This window comes from Cervus elaphus, chromosome 15, assembly GCF_910594005.1.
Source record: "Cervus elaphus chromosome 15, mCerEla1.1, whole genome shotgun sequence".
Taxonomy (NCBI): domain Eukaryota; kingdom Metazoa; phylum Chordata; class Mammalia; order Artiodactyla; family Cervidae; genus Cervus; species Cervus elaphus.
The window spans coordinates 38,462,790-38,488,695 of NC_057829.1; positions in this window are offsets into that span (position 1 = coordinate 38,462,790).

Here is a 25,906-nt window from a genome sequence, read left to right on the forward strand (position 1 = left end):
TCCAGGCAAAAATACTGGAGTGGGTTGCCATGCCCTCCTCCAAGGGATCTTCCCAACCCAGGGATGAAACCCACATCTCCTGCATTGCAGGCAGATTCTTTACTGCTGAGCCACCAAGGAAGTCCAGATATGTTGTAGATGTACCAAAAAAATTAAAGTTCTAATGATTTGAGATAACATTCATCCACTTTTCTGGAATGTCTATGCATCCGTCACTCAGAAGTCAGTCCATGTGTCCCTTGTCAGAGAGAAATTCCCTGATGCTTTAAAAATTTCCCCTCCCACTGTCATATTCACCCTATTACCTTAAATGACCTTATGCTTTGTTTGGAGAAGGAAATGGCAACCCACTCCAGTGTTCTTGCCTGGAGAATCCCGGGGACAGCGGAGCCTGGTGGGCTGCCATCCATGGGGTCGCATAGAGTCGGACACGACTGAAGTGACTTAGCAGCAGCAGCTTTGTTTGCATGATTACTTTCTCCAAATTACATTATAAGTTCCACAAGGGCAGAGATATTTTGTCTTTTTTGTCACAGCTAGAACCCTGACACAAAATACCTACTCGAGAAGTATTTGAATGAGTAAGTGAATGAATGAATAAAAGACTTCCCTCAGCAAAGAAATCATGCTCAGATCACAAAATAAAGAAGGGGGAAACACCTAGCTACCATTTCTTCAGCAGTAAGAACAAAGGGGCATTTTTCTTCAAGTACTTACAAGTGTAAGTTATTGTGAGCTATAAATTTCCTTGTGCTAGCTGGAGAGAATATTTCTTACCTAAGTCTGAAATGTACAAAACTGGGCTTCTGTGAAGGCAAATGGAGTCTGTTCTCTAACCTTAAAAGTAGAGCCATTGTCATCATGCCCTAGACTGTACCACCCCACCACCACCCCATCTGTCTCCATAACAAGGCCCTCCAGTGTTCCAAATGTTCAGCATCTGATATGGCACCCATGGATGTTAATACATCTAAGATCATTTCTGAAAATGAAGTGATTGTAAGTTGAAATCATATCCCAGGAAGCAAAAGTCATGATACAGAAACAAAAATCTCTCCTCCCTGATGGAAAAGGTCTCTCACCTACAACTCATCTTCCTCAGCAGGCAAATATCACCTCTTCTTTGTTGCTCCATCTCAACTAGACCTTGAAGATGTGTTTTTGCTTCAGTTATCTTACTACCCCAATATTTGTCTCCGCTTTGATTCCTTGATCCAAGTAATTGCCACTCCCATTTAATTGAACTCACATTTCTCTTCCTAAAACTTCTGTTTTCCCCATTCACATTAATAAAAGTCTCCATCCAGTCTGAGAACCAAGATCTCCTCTCTGAGTGACAGAAGTATGGTTAAATTCAGTTCTTACTGCAAATCCAGTGGCTTTCCCATCACCCCAGATCAGGCACGTGCCATTTGGCAAGGTGTTTGGACCATTTGAGGGCCCAGGATGACCCTTGAAATCTATCAGGATCATTCAGCAACTTGATTTAATTAGAAATGGCAGCATTCTGCCCCTGCTCCGTGGCAGGAGAGGTCACTGCAATGAGAAACACTTGCATCACAGTTAAAGAGTAGGCCCTGCTCGCTGAAACTACAGAAAACATGGAAAATCCAGTGTGGTCAAAATAAATAAACACATAATTTAAGAAAGACTTAAAAAGAAAATATTAGAGGAAATGAAGGGCTTCATAGACACTGAGGTTAAAGCAGTTTTTCTGGGTGTCCAGGAAGAAAGGTTTCAAATGTGTATAACTTTCCGATTATCTGGTGATCAAGAATTAATTATTAGGGCCATACCTTCGAAAGACTCATTTTTGGTTTGACTTTCAAATAACAGAATATAAATGAAAATCTTTTGCTGATAATAAAATATTATGCAAATATAACAAAAAAAGAAATGGCAGCATTCAAATGCAATTTAAAGTCCTACAAACATATTCTTTGAAGGAAAGATAAAGTGACAAAAAGGACACACACAGACAAAAAAAATTGATAGTAATAAGGATAACAATGACCACAATATTAATGTCTTTCAAATATCATATATTCAATATTTACAGGAAAATAAGATTTCTAGGAACAGACGTTGTCTTTTTTTTTTTTTCATAAATTGTTGGCATTTCTTCAAAATAGACTTTTAGGAGCCATAAGAAGGCATATAGTAGTATGCATGTATCTTGTGGGGTGATACACAAACAATTTCTACTTCACGCGTTCATGCTAAATCGCTTTAGTTGTGTCCGACTCTTTGTGATCCTACGGACTGTACCCCCCCGCCCCAGGCTCCTCTGTCCAGGGGGATTCTCCAGGCAAGAATACTGGAATGGATTGCCACACCCTCCTCCAAGGGATCTTCCCACCTAGGGATCAAACCCACATCTCCTGCGGATCCTGCATTGCAAGTGGATTCTTTATTGCTGAGCCACTGAGGAAGTCCTCCTACTTCATAGTCGTTTACAATTCCCAAAGCTCTCCCCTGTCCATTTTGTTCTCAGAATGTCCCTGTGAAGGGAATAGATTATTATCACCTCAAATATACAGCTAAGAAAGTTGAGATGGAATAAGTTTAAATTACTTGCCCAAGTTTAAGTTCATTTCTCTGTCTCCCACCTCCTTTCTCAGTTCAAAAACTTCCTAGGATACAATAAAGTTATACTTGGTTATCACATTGTTTTCATTGTTTTTTGATCGAATTTGCAAGTCTTTAGTATAATAAAACATTCTCCCACCCCAGTATATGGCAGTACGTGTGAGAACACAGAAAACAGAAAGTAACAATGAGGGACTTCCCTGGTAGTCCAGTGGTTAAGAATTCACTTTTCAATGGAGTGGATGCATGCTTGATCCCTGGTCAGAAACTAAGATCCCTCATGCCCAGGAGCAAGTAAGCCTGCTCACTCCAACTACTGAGCCCACGCGCTCTGGAGCCTGAGCTCTACAACCAGAGAAGCCCATATGCCACAACAAAGACACAGTGCAGCCAAAAAAATTTACAAAAAATAAAGATACATTAACAATGAGATAATGCATTTACATGACTCTAATTTCTCATGCACTCAGAAGTCTAGAGATATCCCCTGCAGTCCCAGTGTATTAATATATAATACTCCTATTTGATAGATTAGGTCCAGAAAGCTTATGAATTTAAAGAAGTGAAACTAGTAACTCTGATAGAGCAAAATGTAGAGTTCTACTCAAATACTTTATGCCCTCACATGCGCTAGTGTTCATAGCAATGACAGATTTGTTTGCAGTTTTCTTTAAGAAAACAAAAAGGCTGAAACTGCAGTATAAATATCCTAATCCATCTCAATCCTCTTTTTAAAAAGGCAGAAAACTAGTAACTGAATAAGACGTTCTGGTTGAGAGAAGCTTTTTTTTTTAAGGTTTAATGACTCTTAAGACCGTTAGAAATATTGACCTGGAGCCCAGAAATACTGCTTGATGAAGACAAAGATTCCAAGATCATCATCATTAGGTGGCCAAATCATTCACTCATCAATTCACTTAATAACTACTTTCTGAGAATTTATTTTGTTCTATGAATTAAGAAAAGCATCAGATAAATCTAGACGAATTTGCTCAAGGCAGGTAAAAAGAGAAGTGCACTCAGGACAAAAGAGCTGATGAATCCATTTGAAATTAACTCAGCTGCAAGGAACACAAAAGCCTACTTAGAGTGGCTGAAATACATAGGGGTTGATTTTTCTCATATAATAAAATATCCAAAGAAGGTATGTGTTGGCATTGGTTCTGCTGACCAGTGATACCATCTGGAACATGTTTCTATTTGTCTTTCTGTTCCACAGCATTTAGCATTGTATCAGTTGGTTTTTACTGCATGGAAAAGCCTCCCAAAATTTAATGGTTTAATCAACAATCATTCATTACCTCACACATCCACAGATCAGTTGTGATGTTCTGGCAAACCCAGGCCTGGTCCAGCTACTCTCAGTGGAGTCCACTCAAGCATTTGAGATCAGCTGTGGGTCATTTGGAGAGCCAGCTTTGCTTTTTTGGCTGAGCTCTCTTATGTGTCTGGGATCTTGGCTGGACTACCTGGACTCACCCTGCTCCTTGCTGTTTCTCATCACCCAGCAGGTTAACTTGGCCTTGTTCTCATGAGAGGGCAGGGATTCAAGAGATTGAGTGGAAATACATAGGTCCTCATGAGGCCTGGTTCAGAAGTGACCCATTGATAAGCAAGTCACAAGACCAGTTCAAACATAAGAGGAAGGGAAATGGACTTCACATCTCGATGGGAAGAACAGTGGTATATGAATATAAAAGGAGAAGAACTGTTGCCATTTCTGCAAATGATCTACCACATTCTCCCCTCTGATCAAAATTATCCAGAACTTTTATATATAAAAAAGATTAATTCCCACCTGACAACTCCAAAAGCCTCCTGTAATCAGGTCTTCACTCTAGAAGTCTGGATTCTCTTGGTCTATATCCACTACAAGTTTTTTGCTGCCATGCACTCAGGAAATAATGAGACTCCACTTGTGGTCCAGTGATTAAGCCTCCATGATCCAAATGCAAGGAAGGGGCCTGGGCTGGATCCCTAGTTGGGGACCTAGATCTCACATGCCACAACTAAGACCCAGTGTGGACAAACAAATAAATAAACAAACATAAATATTTTTTAAAAGAAATAACTATGAGATAGAAAATGGGACAAACCATAAAAAATGCTTTTATTTTAAGAGAGTAAATGGGAGTATTTAAAATGGGAGTAGTGGCATTTTCTTGTTGATGTTCCTGTTGCTCAGTCACTCAATCATGCCCAACTCTTTGCAACCCCATGGACTGCAGCATGCCAGGCTTCTCTGTCCTTCACTATCATCCGGAGTTTGCTCAAACTCATGTCCACTGAGTTGGTGATGCCATCCAACCGTCTCATCCTCTGTCACCCTCTTCTCCTCCTGCCCTCAATCCTTCCCAGTATCAGGGTCTTTTCCAACGAATTGGCTTTTCGTATCAGGTGGCCAAAGTACTGGAGTTCAGTTTCAGCATCAGTCCTTCCAAGGAATATTCAGGGTTGATTTCCTCTAGGATCACCTAGTTTGATCTCTTTGCTGTGGCATTCTCTGGTCCACAGCAATTCTAAAATCCCACTGAGCAAAGGTTACCAGATCCGCAAATACAGGAGCAGGGAATGTTTCTTGATCACAGCCTAGTTCTGTTCCCTGGGACTAGCTTCTAGTTCATTATCCTCTATTAATCTTGGGAAGCTCACAAATCCATTGTTCTCAATGTAACTGGCTTAGTAGGTTCTTGGCTTCACTCTCCGAGATAAATGACATAGCTATGTTTGTAGCCAAGTAACTTTTTGCAGCCTATTTATTTCTTGTGGAAATTTGGAGGCCCAGGGGCTTTTGTGAAATTTATAAAATCAGAGTTCCTTTGAATTCAGCTGATGATGCTTCTGCTGCTCTTAAAGTCTCTTAAAACTGCTTAGATTTTCCATATATGCCAGTATATTCTAATCCATTTGGGGAAAAAAAGTCACACCCACAATTGCTTTCAAAACACACTTCTGTTTTTACAGATTTGTAAAATCTGTAAATTTTTTAGATTCGACATCTAATTGAAGTCATACAGTATTTATCTTTCTCTATCTTATCTCACTTAACATAAACCAGACATAGAGAATAGAACTATGGACATGGGGAGAGGGGAGGAGAGGGTAAGATGTATTGAAAGAGTAACATGGAAACTTATATTAGCATATGTAAAATAGATAGCCAACGGGAATTTGCTGCGTGGCTCAGAAAATTCAAATAGGGGCTCTGTATCAACCTTGAGGGGTGGGATGGGGAGGGAGGTGGGAGGGAGGTTCAAAAGAGAAGAGATATATGCACACCTATGACTGATTCGTGTTGAGGTTTGACAGAAAACAAAATTCTGTAAAGCAATTATCCTTCAATTAAAAAATAAATAAATAAATAAAAAGATTCATTTCATGATTACATTTTTTAAAAAGCCAAATCTGTAAAAACAGAGAATAGAATGGTGGTTACCAGGAGCCAGGGAGGTGGGGGTGGGAATTGGAGAGATGTTTTCTAAGGGTACAAGTAAGCAACCAGTAGACAAATAGGTCCTGGAGGTAGAAAGCACAGTATAGTCATTATGACAACAATAGTGTTATAAATTTCAAAGCTGGTAAGAGACTAGATTTTAGCTGTTTCCATCACAAAAAAAAAAAAGAAATGATAATTATGTGATAGAGGTGTGGGCTAATGCCAGGGTGGTAATAATACTGCAATATATAAATTTATAAAATCAATACACTGTTCACCTTAAACTTATACAATGCTGAATATCAATTATGTCTCAATAATAATATATAAATATATAAATGGGGAACAAATACACTTGTGTCTGTCTTAACTTACTTGTAGCACTTTGTGCATGGCAGTCTCCTTGACAAAATGCCCTTTAGATTACTATAAATCATATTTCTGACTGGAGAAGTTCTTCTAGATGTCTCCTTAATTCTTTCAGACACCTTGATAAAGGATGTTAAGGGCACACTCATGATTTCCTCTGTACCCGTAGGCTGTATTCTACCTCAAGAATCTTTTATTGATTGAGAAGACAAGACAATAGTTTCATGTTCTATCCCTACAAGTTCTGGTTCCTTTGAATTTCCTCAAAATTCTATTTGCAAACTAAATAGCTCTAACTTTAGCTCATGTATCCTTTGAATTGTCATTACATGTCACTAAAGTAAGGCAAATGTAAAGTCCATTAGGAACATATTTTAACCTTTCAAGCTACTAAAGGCAACATTTTTCCAATGGCTTCACTACTACATAACATGGAGCGTTTTTATCCAGACTTCAATAGCAATTGCCTCATCAGTTTTTCAGCTTCAGTTAATTGCTCATCATTTTTCCGGCTACTTCCAGCTGCTTGGCCCCAAAGTCAATGCTTCCACACTACCAGGCTCATGCCTGAATCGGATTTTTCTTTGTAACAAGCCACCTCCAAATCTATTAGCTTAAAGGCAGGAGTCTGACGGTCAGCTGGGCAGATCATCTGGGTGTGCAGGGCTTGGGTCTTCTGGCAAGGCTCACTCGTGCACCTGTGGCCAGCTACACGTTGACTGATGCTGACCTCACACATCTGGGGCTTTGTCTGAAACAAATGGACCAATTCTGCCCTTGTGATCCCTCATTGTCTAGTAGGTTGTTCCTATTGGCATGACAGAAATATAAGAGAATGGGCAAAAACACACAAACCTCTATAGGCCTGGGCACAGAACTGAAGAACAATATTCTACTGTGTTCTACTGCCAAAGGAAGTCATAAATTCAATCCATATGCCAAGGGTGGGGACATAGACACTACCTTCCAATGACACTTGCTACTCACCTTAGAAGGGAGGTAGATGCATGGAAGGAAGCAATGGGCCATTTTGTGAACAATTTAACAGAAGCACAGAGAGATTTATTTTCTCATGTTTTATTTCATTATTCCATGTAACTACAACAGTCATCTGTGGGTGATCCTCTGCCACCATATGAATACCTGTTTAATACACTTTCATGTGATAAGTTTAATATTCATTGATAGTACATTCCTTAAATTATTACACTGGTGTTTTCAAAGTAATAAATTTGTAATTATACCATATTTTCTCTATTTATTAGTTTGTAGATTTTGGTACAAGAACTTTCCTTTTTTACTCTTTTAGCTTTTGCATAACTGTTGATATCTGGATAATTTCATTCAATGGATTATAATCAGTTTAAGTAATTATTCTTTAAGATTCTCAGATTGCCCTCTATCTGTCCAGTCAGAGGTACAGTGATCTAGTTCTTTGGTAATTTCAACATGATTGCCATGGTATTTGTACACCTCTTTGTTTTATCTTCAGAGTCTATCCAACCAAAAAAGTACAGTTAGAGTGCTCTGTTCAGATGTTACTTAAAATAATTGCTTCCTCTGTGTAATTGCTATCAATTTGAGAGTTAGGTTCATTTTATTTTAATTTATATGGAATTTAAATGTTTGATTTTTCTCTTTTGATTTACTTTTCTAGTATATAAAATATTTACATGGTTTAAAATTAAAATAATACAAAACTATATACACCAAAAAAGATGTTCTTTTCATTATAGGGGACAGGAATGCAAAAGTAGGAAGTCAAGAGATACCTGGAGTAACAAGCAAATTTGGCCTTGGAGTACAAAATGAAGCAGGGCAAAGGCTAACAGAGCTTTGCCAAGAGAACGCATTAGTCATAGCAAACACCCTCTTCCAACCACACAAGAGAAGACTCTACACATGCACATCACCAGATGGTCAATACCAAAATCATATTGATTATATTCTTTGCAGCCAAAGGTGGAGAAGATCTATACAGTCAGCAAAAACAAGACCAGGAGCTGACTGTGGCTTGGGTCATGAAATCCTTATTGCAAACTTCAGACTTAAATTGAAGAAAGTAGGGAAAACGCTAGACCATTCAGGTATGATCTAAATCAAATCCTTTATGATTATACAGTGGAAGTGACAAATAGATTCAAGGGATTAGATCTGATAGAGCGCCTGAAGAACTATGGATGGCAGTTTGTGACATTGTACAGGAGGCAGTGATTAAGACCATCCCCAAGAAAAAGAAATGCAAAATGGTTGTCTGAGGAGGCCTTAGAAATAGCTGAGAAGAAAAGAGAAGCTAAAGGAAAAGGAAAAAAGGAAAGCTATACCCATTTGAATGCAGAGTTCCAAAGAATAGCAAGGGAAAAAAGAAAGCCTTCCTCATCAATCAATGCAAAGAAATAGAGGAATAATAGAATGTGGAAGTCTAAAACTCTTTTCAAGAAAATAAGAGATACCAAGGGAATATTTCATGGAAAGATGGGCACAATAAAGGACAGAAATGTTATGGACCTAACAGAAGCAGAAGATATTAAGAAGAGGTGGCAAGAAAACACAGAGGAATACATGGAAGAACTGTACAAAAAAAGATCTTCATGACCCAGGTAACCACAATGGTGTGATCATTCACCTAGAGCCAGACAACCTGGAATATGAAGTCAAGTGGGCCTTAGGAAGCATCACTATGAACAAAGCTAGTGGAGGTTATGGGATTCCATTTGAGCTATTCCAAATCCTAAAAGACAATGTTGTGGAAGTGCTGCACTCAATATGCCAGCAAATTTGGAAAACTTAGCAGTGGCCACAGGGCTGGAAAAGGTCAGTTTTCATTCCAATCTCAAAGAAAGGCAATGCCAAAGAATGTTTAAACTACCATACAATTGCACTCATCTCACACGCTAGCAAAGTAATGCTCAAAAATCCTCCAAGCCAGGTTTCAGCAGTATGTGAATCATGAACTTCCAGATGTTCAAGCTGGATTTAGAAAAGGCAGAGGAACCAGAGAGCAAATCGCCAACATCTGTTGGATCATCAAAAAAGCAAGGCAGTTCCAGAAAAACATCTACTTCTGCTTTATTGACTATGCCAAAGACTTTGACTGTGTGGATCACAACAAACTGTGGAAAATTCTGAAAGAGATGGGAATACCAGACCACCTCACCTGCCTCTGAGAAATCTGTATGCAGGTAAAGAAGCAACATTTAGAACTGGACATGGAACAACAGACTGATTTCAAATAGGGAAAGGAGTATGTTTATGCTGTATATTATCACCCTGCTTATTTAATTTATATGCAGAGTACATCATGTAAAGTGCCAGGCTGCATGAAGCAGAAGCTGTAATCAAGATTGCTGGGAGCAGTATCAATAGCCTCAGATATGCAGATGACACCACCCTTATGGCAGAGAGTGAAGAGGAACTAAAAAGCCTCTTGATGAAAGTGAAAGAGAAGAGTGAAAAAGTTGGCTTAAAGCTCAACATTCAGAAAACTAAGATCATGGCATCTGGTCCCATCACTTCATGGCAAATAGATGGGGAAACAGTGGAAACAATGGCTGACTTTATTTTTTGGGCTCCAAAATCACTGCAGATGGTGACTGCAGCCATGAAATTAAAATACGCTTGCTCCTTGGAAGGAAAGTTATGACCAACCTAGACAGCAAATTAAAAAGCAGAGACATTACTTTGTCAACAAAGGTCCATCTAGTCAAGGCTATGGCTTTTCCAGTGGTCATGTATGGATGTAAGAGTTGGACTATAAAGAAAGCCGAGCGCCAAAGAATTGATGCTTTTGAACTGTGGTGTTGGAGAAGACTCTTGAGAGTCCCTTGGACTGCAAGGAGATCCAGCCAGTCCATCCTAAAGGAGATCAGTCCTGGGTGTTCATTGGAAGGACTGATGTTGAAGCTGAAACTCCAATACTTTGGCCACCTGATGCGAAGAGCTGACTCATTGGAAAAGACCCTGATGCTTGGAAAGATTGAGGGCAGGAGGAGAAAGGGACGACAGATGATGAGATGGTTGGATGGTATCACCAACTCAATGGACATGAGTCTGAGTAAGCTCTGGGAGTTAGTGATAGACAGGGAAGCCTGGTGTGCTACAGTCCATGGGGTCACAAAGAATCTGACATGACTGAGCAACTGAACTGAACTGAAATCTATATATACAACGTATATTCACTCCCATCCACTTTCCGTCCATTGCACTCCTATTGATTCGTCTCCTAATATAACCAGTCTCTAATATAACCTTCCAGTGTTTCTTTTCCAGAAATAAAAGTATAAAATGCTGCTGTGACCACTAGATACCATTTAGAAAAAGTTGAATTGGATCCATAGCTCAAACTATACCTAGTAAAACCAAATCTAAAAATGAAACTGTGCAACTTACAAAAAAATTGTATACATTTTTTTTTATAATCCAGGGGTGGGGCAAATTTTTTTTTAATATGCCTCAAAATTCAAAAGTTATGAGGCAAAAGATTGATTACTTTGACTTATAAAAATAAAATAAATCTTTAAATGGTAAAAAAAATACACATAAGCAAAGACAAATGATACAGTATGTAAAAATGTTGACCATCTATAACACAAACAAAAGCAAATAGGCTAAATGTAGAAACAGCTCATTAAAAATCAAGAAAAACACCAAAATGAACAAAATGGGAAAAGACAGTATATAAAAAATGAAAAAAAAAAAAAAAGATATTTTACCCCTCCCCCCAAAAAAGGTAAGCACATGGATGTTAACTACATAAGAAGATGCTCCACTTCATTGACAGTAAGAAAAAATACATAAAAATCTTATGAGATCATATTTATTGATTGGTAAAACTACAAAAGTGTGAAAATAGACTCATTTTGGTCAGTCTGTGAGTCTCTCTCATTCACGTTTGCCAAGACTGAAAAAGGAAATAAACTTCTATGGAGAATTTGGCTGTATCTAGCAAGATTACAGATAAAATTCACTGTTTGTCAATCTAACCCACTTTTAAGTATGTAGAACTTATACTTCCTCAACTATGCCCAAAATTATTTATTAAGGTATTGATTATAACAGCACAAGATGAGAAAATAAAATTTTCATGAACAGAGATCTAGCTGAGTGAACTACATTCATGTTATGAAGGACTATACAGCCTAAAACAACAATGCAAAAGGCTGTATGAACTTACACAGAACAATTTCCAGGATATTGATAAGTGAAAAACAAAAGCATGAAGCTTTCTGTATCAAAGAAAAGGAATAAAAATTTTTAAGTAAATAGTTTAAGTAGTAAGTTTATGAATAGAAGGTAACATCGAGCCTCCTCCTCATACTTACAGAGGGAGGAGGAATTGGCATGGAAATCCGCTAAGAATCCAGATTATGATAATGAGAAGTGAATGTGTATTTTTAAATTATGAAGTGATCAAATCTGCATTTTGGGGAGATGTCCCATCCCATCATAGGAGTTGATGCAGTGATATGAATGATTTAAAGAGACCAGTGACAAGACTAAAGCAACAATTTAGAATGAATAGGTAAATGGAAGAATCTGAGAAATGTCTTCTAGGAAAAATAGTGAGAAAGTGCCCTGGAAAGTCTCTGGCCATAATTGAGAAGCCACATCAAAGGTGTATAATTTCTTGCTGTTATGTTACTGTGAAAGTGTTCAGAATAATTACAGATTTAAAAGAAAAGGGACTCCCCTGCTAGTCCAGTGGTTAAAAATCCACCTTCCAATGCAGGGGATGTGGGCTCTATCCCTAGTCCAGGAACTAAGATCCCACATGTTGGCAGGCAATTAAACCCACACGGTGCAACTAGAGAAGCCCATGTGCTCATAAGGAAGAGCCTGTGCCATGCAACTAAGACCCTATGCAGTCAAATAAATATTTTTTTAATTTTTTTTTAAAAAATTAAATAGAAGAAGAAGAAAAAAAAGGAGGAGGAGAGGAAGAAGCAGAGTAGGGACTATCTTCACTGTGCCATCATGGCCAAGTGACACTGCTGATTTGGGGTTAAACCAAGGAAGTCATTCAATATTCTGGAACCAGTTACACCCCTCAGCTGACAAACATCCTTGTCCTGTAAACCTTGGCCCACACATTACAATTTCTGCCTCCAGGGAGGATTTTGGCCCGTTCTCACCTGGCCCCTTCCTTGAGGCTTCCATGATGCCTTGCGCATATTTCTACCACTGTATTTACCACACGTTTGTGACATTTTCTGCTTGTGCACCTCTCCTACCCACAAAACATAGGCACCTTATAAGGGAAGATGGATTTTACCATCTGCGTCTCCATTGGGACTGGTTGAGGGCCCAGCACATAGTAGATGCTCAGTAAGAGTTGACTGAATGAATGAGTAAAGGGCTGAATGAATTCAATTTGGCATGAAAAAAAAATCTTTTTTTAATTAAAATACGAACAAGCAGAGATTGAATTAAATCATCAAGCCTGACTGAATGCTTTAGCTTGGGAAAGATATGAACATTTTTTAGACTTATTAATTTTCTCTGAAAAATGAAAATACTAATTATTTGTAGGATTAGTCACTGAATCCTGCCTTCTAATTTTCTTACTGATAGATTTCTTAATGATGGTAGTGAAGACAATCCCCATGGATTCAAGGAATTTATACAGACTTCATCAATCCAAAATCCTAGTAAGAAGATTAATTGGATCAGACTGCTGCTTCCACTTTGGATTCTTTCAGACTGAGTGAACTTCCACTTGTGGTGTTGGTACATCAAATTCAGGGAATGGAAGCTTTTTAAGTCCAGTAATTTATACTGGATTACATATCTAGTAAATTGCAGTATTCTTAGGCCATTATTATTTGGGCTTCCCTTGTGGCTCAGCTGGTTAAGAATCTATCTGCCTGCAATGCGGGACACCCAGGTTTGATCTCTGAGTTGGGAAGATCCCTGGAGAAGGGAAAGCTACCCACTCCAGTATTCTGGCCTGGAGAATTCCGTGGACTAGTCCACAGGGTGCAAAGAGTTGGACACGACCGAGCGACTTTCACTTCACTTCACTAGGCCATTATTATAAGCTTTTTTCTGCTAATTGAATATTTTGGAGTCTAGAACTTTTAAAAATTTATTTTATTAAAGTATAATTGATTTGTCATGTTGCATTGATTTCTTATGTACAGCAAAGTAATTCAGTTATACATATACTAACTGAGTATTGCAGTTATACATATACTAATTTAACAGAAGAGGGTATTACTTTTTAAAAAATTAAAAATAGTTCTTTAAGAAAAGAGAAAGAAAGTGTTTTTTCTGAGAATCTATCCTAAGGAAACAAAAACAAATAGAATTACTTTGTTGCAAAAAGAGTTCACTATATCACTTTTATTAAAATATCGGAAAACAGAGAATATACTAAATGGCCAAACAATGGAAACAGAATTAAGAGAACTGTGTTATATGTGATACAAATTTCTCCAATTTTGAATCTGTTTTTTCTTTCTCCCTTCACCTAGTGTCCCACTGATAGTGAATATTTTTAGAATATTTTTTCTTAATTCTCAATATTTTCTTTCATAAAGAAAAGTAGAAAACAGAAGTTGTCAGAAGCAAATGTCCTCATATTCTCATCAAACTAACCACAACTCAGGACACTTGTAGTCACCTTCACATTTCTTCCTGTTACAAAGGAAGAAGTGCTCAAAAACCAAATTCTCTATATTACTCTGGATCTCCTCCAATTCTGTTTTCTTGGGGGACTTTCCATTCCACTCTTCTGGATCATTCTGCTCACTCTAGTTTCTTTTAAAAATGCAAACAAAACAATTTTTTTCATAGCCCCCTATCTCATTCTTTCTAGTGCCCTAATTATCTTTCCTTCAAAATTAAATTTCATCAGAACAAATTATAAATTGCTTTCATTTCATAACCCCCATTCTTTCTTTGGTAGATACCAACAGAGTCCTTGCTCCCACAAATTAACTAAAAATTATCTTAATAAGGAAAATGGTGATCCTACTGCAGGTAAATAAAAAAGCAATTCAGTTCTCACCTTACCAGACTATTCAGTAGTCCTCTATGCCAGGGATTGGCCAACTACAGCATGTTTTCTAATAAAGTTTAACTGAGACAAGGCCAGGGTCATTCACTTATATATGATCTTAGGCTGCTTTTGTGCTATCATGGCAGAGTACTAGTCTCTCTTTGACCCACCCTCTTCCCTTAAGCTTCTCTGCAAACAATCTCTTGGTTTTCCTTCTGCTTCTCTGGCTCTTCTGCCTTCTTTTTAGTTTTCCTTTTTTTTTTTTTTTCCTTTGGTGCACCCACTTCTTCTATGAGTTTTTAAATGTTGGAGTTCCATGAGCTTAATCCTAGATTGTCTTCTCTTCTCATGCACTTTAACCCCTAGACAGCCTCATCCATCTCTCTAGCTAAAATAGCATTTCTAGGTTGACATTTCTTAAAGCATATCTACAATTCAGACCTCTTCCCCATGCTTCAGAATCATATAAAATATCTTCATTTGGGTATTTCACTGACTTCTCCAATGTAAAAGTCCAGAACTGCATTCTTACTATTCCCCTCCTCACACGTGAAATCTGTTCCTCATGAAGTTTCTTCTCTAAACTCATGGAAATTCCACAGATCTATTGTTTCATGCCAAAAACTTGGTGTTTGTACTTAATAGCTTCTTCCTCAACTCAGTACTGTCAATTGCATTGTCAGGAGAGATCTTAAATCTATTGATGTCTTTACATCACTGCATCATCATTTGTGCAAGCAACTATCACTTTTCTACTGGACTGTTGTACTCATCTATACCTACTTCTGCTTTACTGACTACGCCAAAGCCTTTGACTGTGTGGATGATAACGAACTGTGGAAAATTCTTAAAGAGATGGGAATACCAAACCACCTTACCTGCCTCCTGAGAAATGTGCATGCAGGTCAAGAAGCAACAGTTAGAACTGGACATGGAACAACAGACTGGTTCCAAATTGGGAAAGGAGTACATCAAGGCTCTATATTGTCACCCTGCTTATTTAACTTATACGCAGAGTACATCATGTGAAATTCCAGGCTGAAAGAAGCACAAGCTGGAATCAAGATTGCCAGGAGAAATATCAATAGCCTCAGATATGCAGATGACACCACCCTTATGGCAGAAAGTGGAGAAGAACTAAAGAGCCTCTTGATATAAGTGAAAGAGGAGAGAGAAAAAGTTGGCTTAAAACTTAACATTCAGAAAACTAAGATCATGGCATCTGGTCCCAACTCTTCATGAAAAATAGATGGGAAAACAATGGAAACAGTGACAGACTTTATTTTGGGGGGCTTCAAAATCACTGCAGATGGTGACTGCAGCCATGAAATTAAAAGATGCTTGCTCCTTGGAGGAAAAGCTGTCACCAACCTAGACAGCATATTAAAGAGCAGAGACATTACTTTGCCAACAAACATCCATCTAGTTAAAGCTATGGTTTTTCCAGTAGTCCTGTATGGATGTGAGAGTTGAACTATAAAGAAAACTGAGCACCGAAGAATTGATGTTTGGGGGCTGTGGTGTTGGAGAAGACTCTTGAGAGTCTCTTGGACTTCAAGGTGATCCAACCAGTCCATCCTAAAGGAAATCAGTCCTGATAATTCATTGGAAGGACTGATACTGAAGCTGAAACTCCAATGCTTTGGCCACCTGAAGTGAAGACCTGACTCATTGAAAAAGACCCTGATGCTAGGAATGGTTGAAAGCAGGAGGAGAAGGGGACAACAGAGGATGAGATGGTTGGATGGCATCACTGACTTGATGGACATGAGTTTGAGTAACTTCCAGTAGCTGGTGATGGACAGGGAAGCCTGGTGTGCTGCAGTCCATGGGGTCGCAAAGTTGGACACAACTGAGCAACTGAACTGAACTGATTATACTCATTCTGTTCAAATCATTCTTCATGAACCTTCCAGAAGACATTTTAGATATGACCTCCGCCTATCATTGTAGAATTCTACATAATCTGACCCCTAAACACATCTCCTTCATACTGGGATACTCTCCCATTTGTCCATTACACACCACCCTCACTAGCTTTCTTTTAGATCACAGAGGACATCAAGTTACTTCCTGTCTCAGGGATTTTCACTCATCCTTTCCCCGCTTCAGCTGGTTAAATCCTATGTAGCCTCCAATGCTCAGCTTCAATGTCACTTCCTCAGAGATGCCTTCCTTGACTACCCACAAGAAACCAGGGCCTTTATTATAAACTCTTATTACACTTGACTTTTCTATCATTGAGTACCAGTTGTAACTCAAAGTCCACATACAGATATTCAAGATTTATTATTTTGAATGAAATGAAACTAATCCTGTCTAGCCATTCTCTCGGGCAAATGAGAAATTAAATTTCAGTAATCCTTGGAAATTCCCAACATGGGGTTATGCCAAACACCAGGGTAATTATACAGCACCAGGGAGTACAGGAGTCTTTCCTGATCATCAATCCCCTGTGCACACAGCTTAGTGTTGAGATGTTCACTGCCCAAGCTCATGTGGTCAGTACTTTTTGGTTTCAGAGGCTGCTCATCCATGCCATTTGGGGGCCATAGACCCCTGAGAAAAGTTATGACCAAGCTAGACAGTGTATTAAAAAGCAGAGACATTACTTTGCTAACCAAGGTCCATCTAGTCAAAGCTATGGTTTTTCCAGTAGTCATGTATGGATGTGAGACTTGGACTATAAAGAAAGTTGAGTGCCAAAGAATTGATGCTTTTGAACTGTGGTGTTGGAGAAGACTCTTGAGAGTTCCTTGGACTGAAAGGAGATCCAACCAGTCAATCGTAAAGGAAATCAGTCCTGAAAATTCATTGGAAGGACTGATGCTGAAGCTGAAATTCCAATACTTTGGCCACCTGAAGCGAAGAACTGACTCATTGGAAAAGACCCTGATGCTTGCAAAGATCGAAGGCAGGAGGAGAAGGGGACTATGGAGAACGAGATAGTTGGATGTTATCACTGACTCAATGGACATGAGTTTGGGCAGCCTCCAGGAGATGGTGAAGGGCAGGGAAACCTGGTGTGCTGCAGTCCATGGGGTCACAGAGAGTCAGACACAACTGAGCAACTGAACAACAGCAACAGTGGCTTGCCCAGTTCTGCTTCAAACACGTCCTGTTTGGGAAAGACTAGTATCTCCAGTTTGGTACTAGAGTCCATTCTTTTATTTTGGAGGAGAAGGTATTAACTAGGAATTGAATCCAGGCCATGGCAGTAAAAGTGCCAAGTCCTAACCACTGGACCACCAGGTAACTCCTTAGAGACCATTCCTTAAAAGGAAAATTTCACTTTAAGGAATGCCTTCTATGTCCCTGCTCTGAAATGCCCATAGTTGAGGTCATCTATAGCCTAAAACAGATGCCAAATTTAGTTCACACCAGCATAAATGATCAACTTTATCAGGTACTTACTTTTAATATCTTGACACCCAATCCCCACATTACTAGTCAGAAATCTTGTTGCTGAAGCCTGAATTCCACTGTTAATTGTATAGCTGGGCCGAGGCAATCATTGTTGTTTATTCGCCAAGTTGTATCTGATTCTTCGCAGCCCCATGGACTCTAGCCCAGTAGGCTCCTCCATCCACGAGGTTCTCCAGGCAAGAATGCTGGAGTGGGTTACCATTTCCTTCTCCAGGGGATCTTGCCAACTCAGGGGTTGAACCCGTGTCTCCTGCACTGGCAAGCAGATACTTTACCACTAAGCCACCTGGAAAGCTCACCCGGGTGATTACCTTCTGAAAAATGTTACCCACTCAGCACCACCTATAGTAACAGCACTCTGTTCATTGTTGCAGATAGATACATGGGTCTCTGTGTTCACCTGAGCTTCTGATATTCCCAAGGTCACTCAAGTGCTGAGAGAGGTGCTATTTTGAGAAATTATATTCTCCATGGATAGGTGACTGTCACTGAAGGAAATCCAGGATACATATCTTATCCTAATGATTCATTAGCACCCTAATGACCTTCCCTTGGCATGACTATCCAGTTAAAAATCTGCATGTGACCCTAGGACTTCTGATTCTTGCTGTTGTGAGTCACTAGGTCTTTTGTGACCCCATTGACAGTAGCCCACCAGGCTCCTGTCCATGGAATTTCCCAGGCAAGAATATTGGAATGAGCTGTCATTTCCTATTCTAAGGACTTCTGGTATTCCCACATCAAAGCTGCAAACACCTACAACACCTCTTCCACAGTCTCAATGTCTCCAGGGTTTTTATAAGCTATCTTAGTACCCCCCTGAAGCAACCTAGGAACGATTGCTCTGAAGTCTATCTTCCACTTCTCTGTTTCAGAATAAGATTATAAATGCACGGTAGTTACTGACTTTGGGACTGTCAACGCTAGAATTAGCAAAAAAGAAAAAAAAAGTTGCAACCTCATATTTCTTTTCTTTACTTATTTTGAATACTTGCATTCAGGTTCAAGGAAAGACCTGAGGCAAGAGTCACCTAGAAATTTCTATAGCTTGCCACAGACTCTCTATGGACCCCTGTACCATATATTTTTAAGTTGACTCAGTGAACAACTGATAGACATTGAATGATGGTTGTGGAATCCAAAGACTAAAAATGCAGTTTAATCACTGTGAAAGAAGAGATTGGCAACTGATAGAAAGGAGTGTGAGTTTGTTCATAGCAGCCAAAAAACCTCAGAAATAGAGTCTTCATGATTTAATATGCCAACAGTTAACTATCATTTAACCTCTGGAACTGAGATATCAGAAAATCAAGGAGGAAAATAAATAATTTAAAGAAACATAGTTTGCTTTATATTAAAATTTGTGGGAAAGAGAAAAGATCTTCCAAACCAGGAAATAAAGTATTGGCTTTCCATACAGTAAAGGAGGAAAAAGTTCAGTCTAGGCAGCAGGCTTGAGTTGTGGGCTGAATCTGCTTGAAAGAAGGATGCCCTGGGACTTCCCTGGTGGTCCAATGGTTAAGAATCTGCTTGGGCATATGGTTTGATCCCTGCTCTGGAAACTAAGATCCCACGTGCCTCGGGGCAACTAAGCCCACAAGCCACAGCTACTGAAGCCTACGCCCTCCAGAGCCTGCAGGCCATGACAAGAGAAGCCACTGCAGTGAAAGGCCTGCACACCACAGCTAGAAAGTAGCTCCTACTTGCTGCAACTAGGGAAAGTCTGTGCGCAGCAATGAAGACCCAGTGCAGCCAATAGAGAAATAAATTACAACTGCATTAAGAAGAAAAGAAAGAACAAGTTCTCAACAGAGAAGAATGAAAAGAAGACCCGGAGGGAGAAAGAATTGTCATGAACATAACTTGTTGGGAGTTTGGCTACACTGAAGTAAAACAACGTACTCAGTCTTTCCAGAACTTTAGATCTGAGGGAAGGAAAGGTTAGGAAAGGAACACGTGGCAGAGCTCATCCACCTCTCACCAAGAACCGGAGGGTCCAGCATTTGGAACAAGAGCAATGTCTGGGAACAAATGGAGAGAGAAGACACTTTTGTACCTAGGTAAGGTACTGGGTGGGGAAGATCCCCTAGAGAAAGGCATGGCAACCCACTCTAGTATTCTTGCCTGGAGAATCCCCACGGACAGAGGAGCCTGGCGGGCTACACACAGTCCATGGGTTCGCAAAGAGTCAGACACAACTGAGCAACCAAGCACAGCTCAAGAAATTATATATTCCTATTCCTCTTTAAAGAGGTGGACGTGTGACTTACTCAGACTATGGTTTCTCTGGGAAAAAGAACTTGTCTTTACTTGGGGCAGGGGCTCAAATTATTTTTAAAGTGTCACAACAAATTTCAAGCATGTTACATTGCTGATGGGTTATTATTTGGACAATGCTTTCATCTGATGCCCATTGTTCAACTCTCTGATGAGCTTGTTTAAATAAGGAAGCTGCATCTACTTTGAAATGAGACAGAGAATCATGAATAAACCTCAGTCTAGTATATACCCTGTGGCTTTGTGGTTATGTGATATTCAGAAGAAATCTATACCAGATGTTTCTAGAGCAACAAGAAGACTGGTTTACAATTGTCTTAAGAAGTTGAACCACCCAATCCTCCCTCTCAAGTGGAAGGCAACAAAGAAGCAGGGGTAATAAGGGCATAAACAGATGTATTTCTCTGGTACCTAGGCTCTTTCTCTAAAGCAAGTAGTCACATTATCGGGATGCCCACAGAACTGACTCTGAGGTCCATTAAGTTAGCAAGAGAAAGAAAAAAATTAAAGGAAATATTGTCGCTTAGAAGAAACCCAAGGTTTCCCTCCACTGTTCTTTAGTTCCAAAAACTACTGTGAAGGTTAGATTTTAGGATAACCTATTAGCTATGTTCACAGTTAGAGCAAGGTACTGGCACAATCATATCTCTACAATGTGGTAAAATATTGAAGATTAAAACATTTGTCTTCTTCTATCATCACATCTTTGCAAATAGTTTGAGAAAACCACATATGTAATTTTGGTAGATGTATACAAAAGTGTAATTTTTGGCATGGTGAGATGTACATTTTGGAAGTGTATCTGGAGCTAGAGTATGAAGAGTGGATTGAACAAGAAGAAATAAGTGGCAAAGATCAATTAGCAGATGAGAGAGGAACTTCCTGTTTACTATCTTTTGTGTATGCACATATGTTAAGGATTTGTTCTAAAATTTTCTCAAGCTCTAAAATTGTCCCATGTGTGTACTCAGTCACTCAGTCATGTCCAACTCTTTGTGACCCGATGGACTATAGCCCACCAGGTTCCTCTGTTCATGGAATTTTTCAAACAAGAATACTGGAGTGGGTTGCCATTTTCTTCCTCCAAGGGATCTTTCTGTTCCAGGGACTGAACCCATATCTCATGTGTCTCCTGCAGTGGACGGCAGATTCTTTACCACTAGTGCCACCTGGGAAGCCCCAATTTGCCCCATATTCATATATCAAACAAATGCACATAGAGGAAGTTGGGTGAACAAAATTCTCACTACTCATGTATTTGTAGATTTTCACCCCCTGTTGCCCCATCTTAGACTGAAGTTCTACTTATGTGATTTGCTGCAAGAGTCTCCATTCTCTGATCCCTGTAACACTTGCTGTCTCCCCTCCTTTCCCTTTCTGTCTGTCTCTTTCTCGGCTTTCTCTAATCCATCTGCAATCTTTCTCTTAGATACAGAAACCAGTCCTGCGCATAGAGGATGGCCATGGGGGAAAGGTTTTCTTTTGGATTTCCAATTTACCTTTTGTAATATTGCCCAAAGATTAAATGATCTTTGGGCTAGCTATCTTTATGCTAGGTCATCAGCAATATGAGCATATTACTCAGGATTCTCCAGAGAAACATAGCAAATAGGTTTATAGAGAGATATACATAAGAGGAGATTTATTGCAGGAATTGATTCACAAGATTATGGAGGCCAAGAAGTCCCATGATCTGCTAATCTGCAAACTAGAGACCCAGGAAAACTGGTGGTGTAACTCAGAGTCCAAAGGCTTGAGGACCTGAGAAGTCAATGGTGTCAGTCCCAGTCTGAGTCCACTTGCCTGAAAATTAGAGGGTAATGGTATAAATCTGACTCCACCTCCAAAGGCCTGAGAACAAGGAGAACCAACATCCAAGGGCAAGAGAAGATGAATGTCCCAGCTCAAGCAAGAAGAGCAAATTTGCCTTGCCTCCACTTCTTTGTTCTATTCAGGCCCTCAGATTGGATGATATCTGATCATTTTATGAGGATGCTCTTCTTCACTCAGTCCACCAATTCAAATATTAATCTCTTCCAAAGGACCCTCACTGACACACTCTGGAAATATGTTTTACCAGCTATTCAGGCATCCTTTGGCCTAGTCAAACACATAAAATTAACCATCACAATGAGACTATTAGAACACCTCATTTACTTTCTCTGCATACACAAATTACACCTTTCTTTCCTTTTGGAAAAGCTCACCTTGGATTGAATTCACTTAGAGATTGATTCCATATCAACAAAAGTAGGAAATTAAAAACAACAATAGTGCCAATCATACTGACATATTTCTGATGTTTTTTACAAATTACACAATGTTTTCAAATAAATTATTTGTTTGCGAGAGTAACCTTCTATATTAGCATCAGTGATCAGGAAGTGGGCTCAGAGAGGCTGAATCATCTGCTTAATGAAACACAGCTGAAAATAACAGAGCTGGGATTCCAATGTCCCCTAAATTAATCCCAGTTCTTTTCCCTCCTCCTCTGTGGATAAATGTGTAAGTATACAGTCAACTGAGCCTGCTTTATCACTTTGAAAAATAGAAAATCATTTGCTTTGTCTCACCTCCTTAATTTTTCCTAAACAGTTTCGTTAGCAAGCCCTCCACTTTGAAGAATTTTCCAGCCTGCCAAAGCTTGCTACTCCTCGGTATTCATATAACACTATGATTTGCCTGTAAAACTGAATAATCTCTGTATTTAGTGTGCTCACCCATGCTGAGTCGAAGAGAAAGGGGTGTCTTTCAATGTGTCAACATGTCTATAATTCTTTTAGGTCATGGCTATTTAAACCCTCACATCTATAAATTGACTACTGCATCACTGTCTCCAGGGGTTCTTTCAGTTAAAAAATTACAATTTAAATTTTCATATCCAGCATCGAAATTGAGAAAGAGGTGGGTCATTTCCATCATCTGACTGCTGCTACAAAATGAGCTGATACCCTGGAAATTTCACATTCAGTGACATTTTGTTTCCTGTAAAAAATATTTCTAAAAACTGTACTTGCCCAAAACTTGTTTCTAGAAACAACTATATCATCCCGCAGACTGGGTCCTTTATGCCTGACCATCTAGGGATAGAAGTTGTGTGTGTGTGTGCTGTCACTTCAGTCATGTCCGACTCTTTGAAACACTAAGGACTGCAGCCAGCCAGGCTTCTCTCTCCATGGGGATTCTCTAGGCAAGAATAGTGGAGTGGGTCGCCATTCCCTTCTCCAGGGGATCTTCCTGACTCAGGGATTGAAGCCTTGTCTCTTATGTCTCCTGCCTTGGCAGGTGGATTCTTCACCACTCGTGCCACCTGAGAAGCCCAGGGAGAGAAGCTCATGTTATGCACCAAGTCCCAGTCTCCAGTCAAACAAAATAGCTGGGAACATTTGAACTTTTCTTCGCTTTGTCTTGTTCACTAGGTTTTTTAACTAAACCATGTGTCTGGTCTTGGGACTTGGATTCCACAATGACTCTTGTCTTTTTTTTTTTTTTTTTGCTGCATCTGGTCTAGTTCTCTGACCAGGGATCAAACCCATGCCCCCTGCATTGGGAGTATGGAGTCTTAACCACTGGATTCAGGGAAGTTACACTGAAGGAGGAAACAGACAGAACAGGCTCCATCTTGAAAGCAGGATTCCACCTTGGGCCCGGACTATGGACTTTGAGCTACATGCTCCATATCTATGGAAACGACATATCAACTGGAAAATCAGACCCCCAGGATAGAAGAGCCCCAGGGCTCGTACCTAGACTATCCATCGCCTAAAAGAATACCCTAATTATCTGTGTCACCTACTAGAATCATAAATTCTATTATGCTTATTGGGGTATGACCACAGGCCTATTGATAATTGTCCACCATTAACTACCTAGGCTTAAGGCATATGAATCACAGGTTAACTTTGTATCTTTCTTTTCCTTTGTTCAGACTGCTTTCAGAGAATTTGGGGAGGTGGGTTTGAGCACGTACCCTGAAGGTATATAGGGTTTTCACAAAAACTGGTCAGAGTCCTTGGCTAAGAGGAGACTGCCTTGGGCCCACTGTTGTAATAAACTGCACTCCACTATCTGCACTGTCCTGAGTGAGTTTGTTTCCCGGAATGTGTGGCTACAACACCACCACACAAACTCTTAACTTGAATACCTCTGAGCCTTGTCACAGAGGAAGGAAAACAAGTGTTATTATTTTCAGACACACCATTAGATAATGCAGGATTAGCCAAGTCTGTTAACTAAGGAAAAGTCTAGGTTAGCCACAACTGAATAACAAAATTACATTGTTCTTCTCAGCTGAAACGCAAAACTATTCCCCCTGTGGACAAATGTCACCTGCCGTATCAGTAAACATGAGGCCATTGCAGCCTCTCCCACCCACCTCAACTGTTTACCCTGAAAGGATTTAGGATGGCAAAAAGGGGATATTGCCCTGGATAGCTGAGATGTATATCAAAGGAATGGTTGTAATAAGCCCAGATTCTTGCATCTTCCCATACATAGAAAAGTGCTGAATTCAATAACTTGAGAACTTTTCTTCTTTAATTAATAGTAATCTGTTGATGTGCTGACTACCTGATTTTTGTTGCAAAAACATCTATGTATCCTGGCTCTTCCCACACTGCTTCAGAGCAGAACCTCAGGGTTATCTGAGAAGCTGCCTCCCAGACTTGAGTCCTCAGCAAGTCCCCCAAATAAAACATAATTCTCAACTTTTTTGTGCATTTTGTTGGTCGACACCCCTCACCTTTCCATTTTGAAATTTCTCTTAGAGATCCTACTGCAGACATACGCAGGCAGGTACATTTGTAGCTGAGAAAGGTAAGAATGTAAGAAATGAAAACTAATTCTATGAGGACATTTTGCTTTCTGGGGCTCTCTCAGACAATCATATCAGAGATCCTGAGGAAGTCTTTGTTTATTCCTCTCAACAAAGTACAGTAGATAAAGCAAAATCAGCTTTATCAGCTCTATATGTCACAAAAGACTCACTTTCCCAGATCTTGATTTGGCAAGAGTGTTTGGAGGTTGTAATGCCTTAGATTAGTGAGGTAGCATATGGGGAAAAAATATAAAGGCCTAAAGGAGTTCATATCAATTCAAACCTATTACAGGTTGTTTTTTTTTATTATTAGTTCTAACATTTTAAATATTCTACATATTTCTGTAGTACGTGGATTTGGACACTGGAAGGATATATTGGGGAAGTAATAACACACCAACTACAAAATAAAAATTGAAGCCTTGATTTGGCCAAACGTATTCACACCTTCAATTTTGTTCATCAAAAGAGCGGGAAGACTATGGAGAACAGTGTGGAGATTCCTTTAAAAACTTGAAATAGAACTGCCATATGACCCAGCAATCCCACTGCTGGGCATACACACTGAAGAAACCAGAAAGAGACACATATACCCCACTGTTCATTGCAGCACTGTTTACAATAGCTAGGACATGGAAGCAACCTAGATGTCCATCGACAGACGAATTTATAAGAAAGTTGTGGTACGTATACACAATGGAATATTACTCAGCTACTAAAAAGAATGCATTTGAATCAGTTCTAATGAGATGGATGAAACTGGAGCCTACTATACAAAATGAAGTAAGTCAGAAAGAAAAATACCAATACAATATATTAATGCATATATATGGAATTTAGAAAGATGGTAACAATGACCCTATATTTGAGACAACAAGAGAGACACAGATATGAAGAACAGACTTTTGGATTCTGGGAGAAGGCGAGGGTGGGATGATTTGCGAGAACAGCATTGAAACATGTGTATTGCCATATGTGAAATAGATGACCAGTC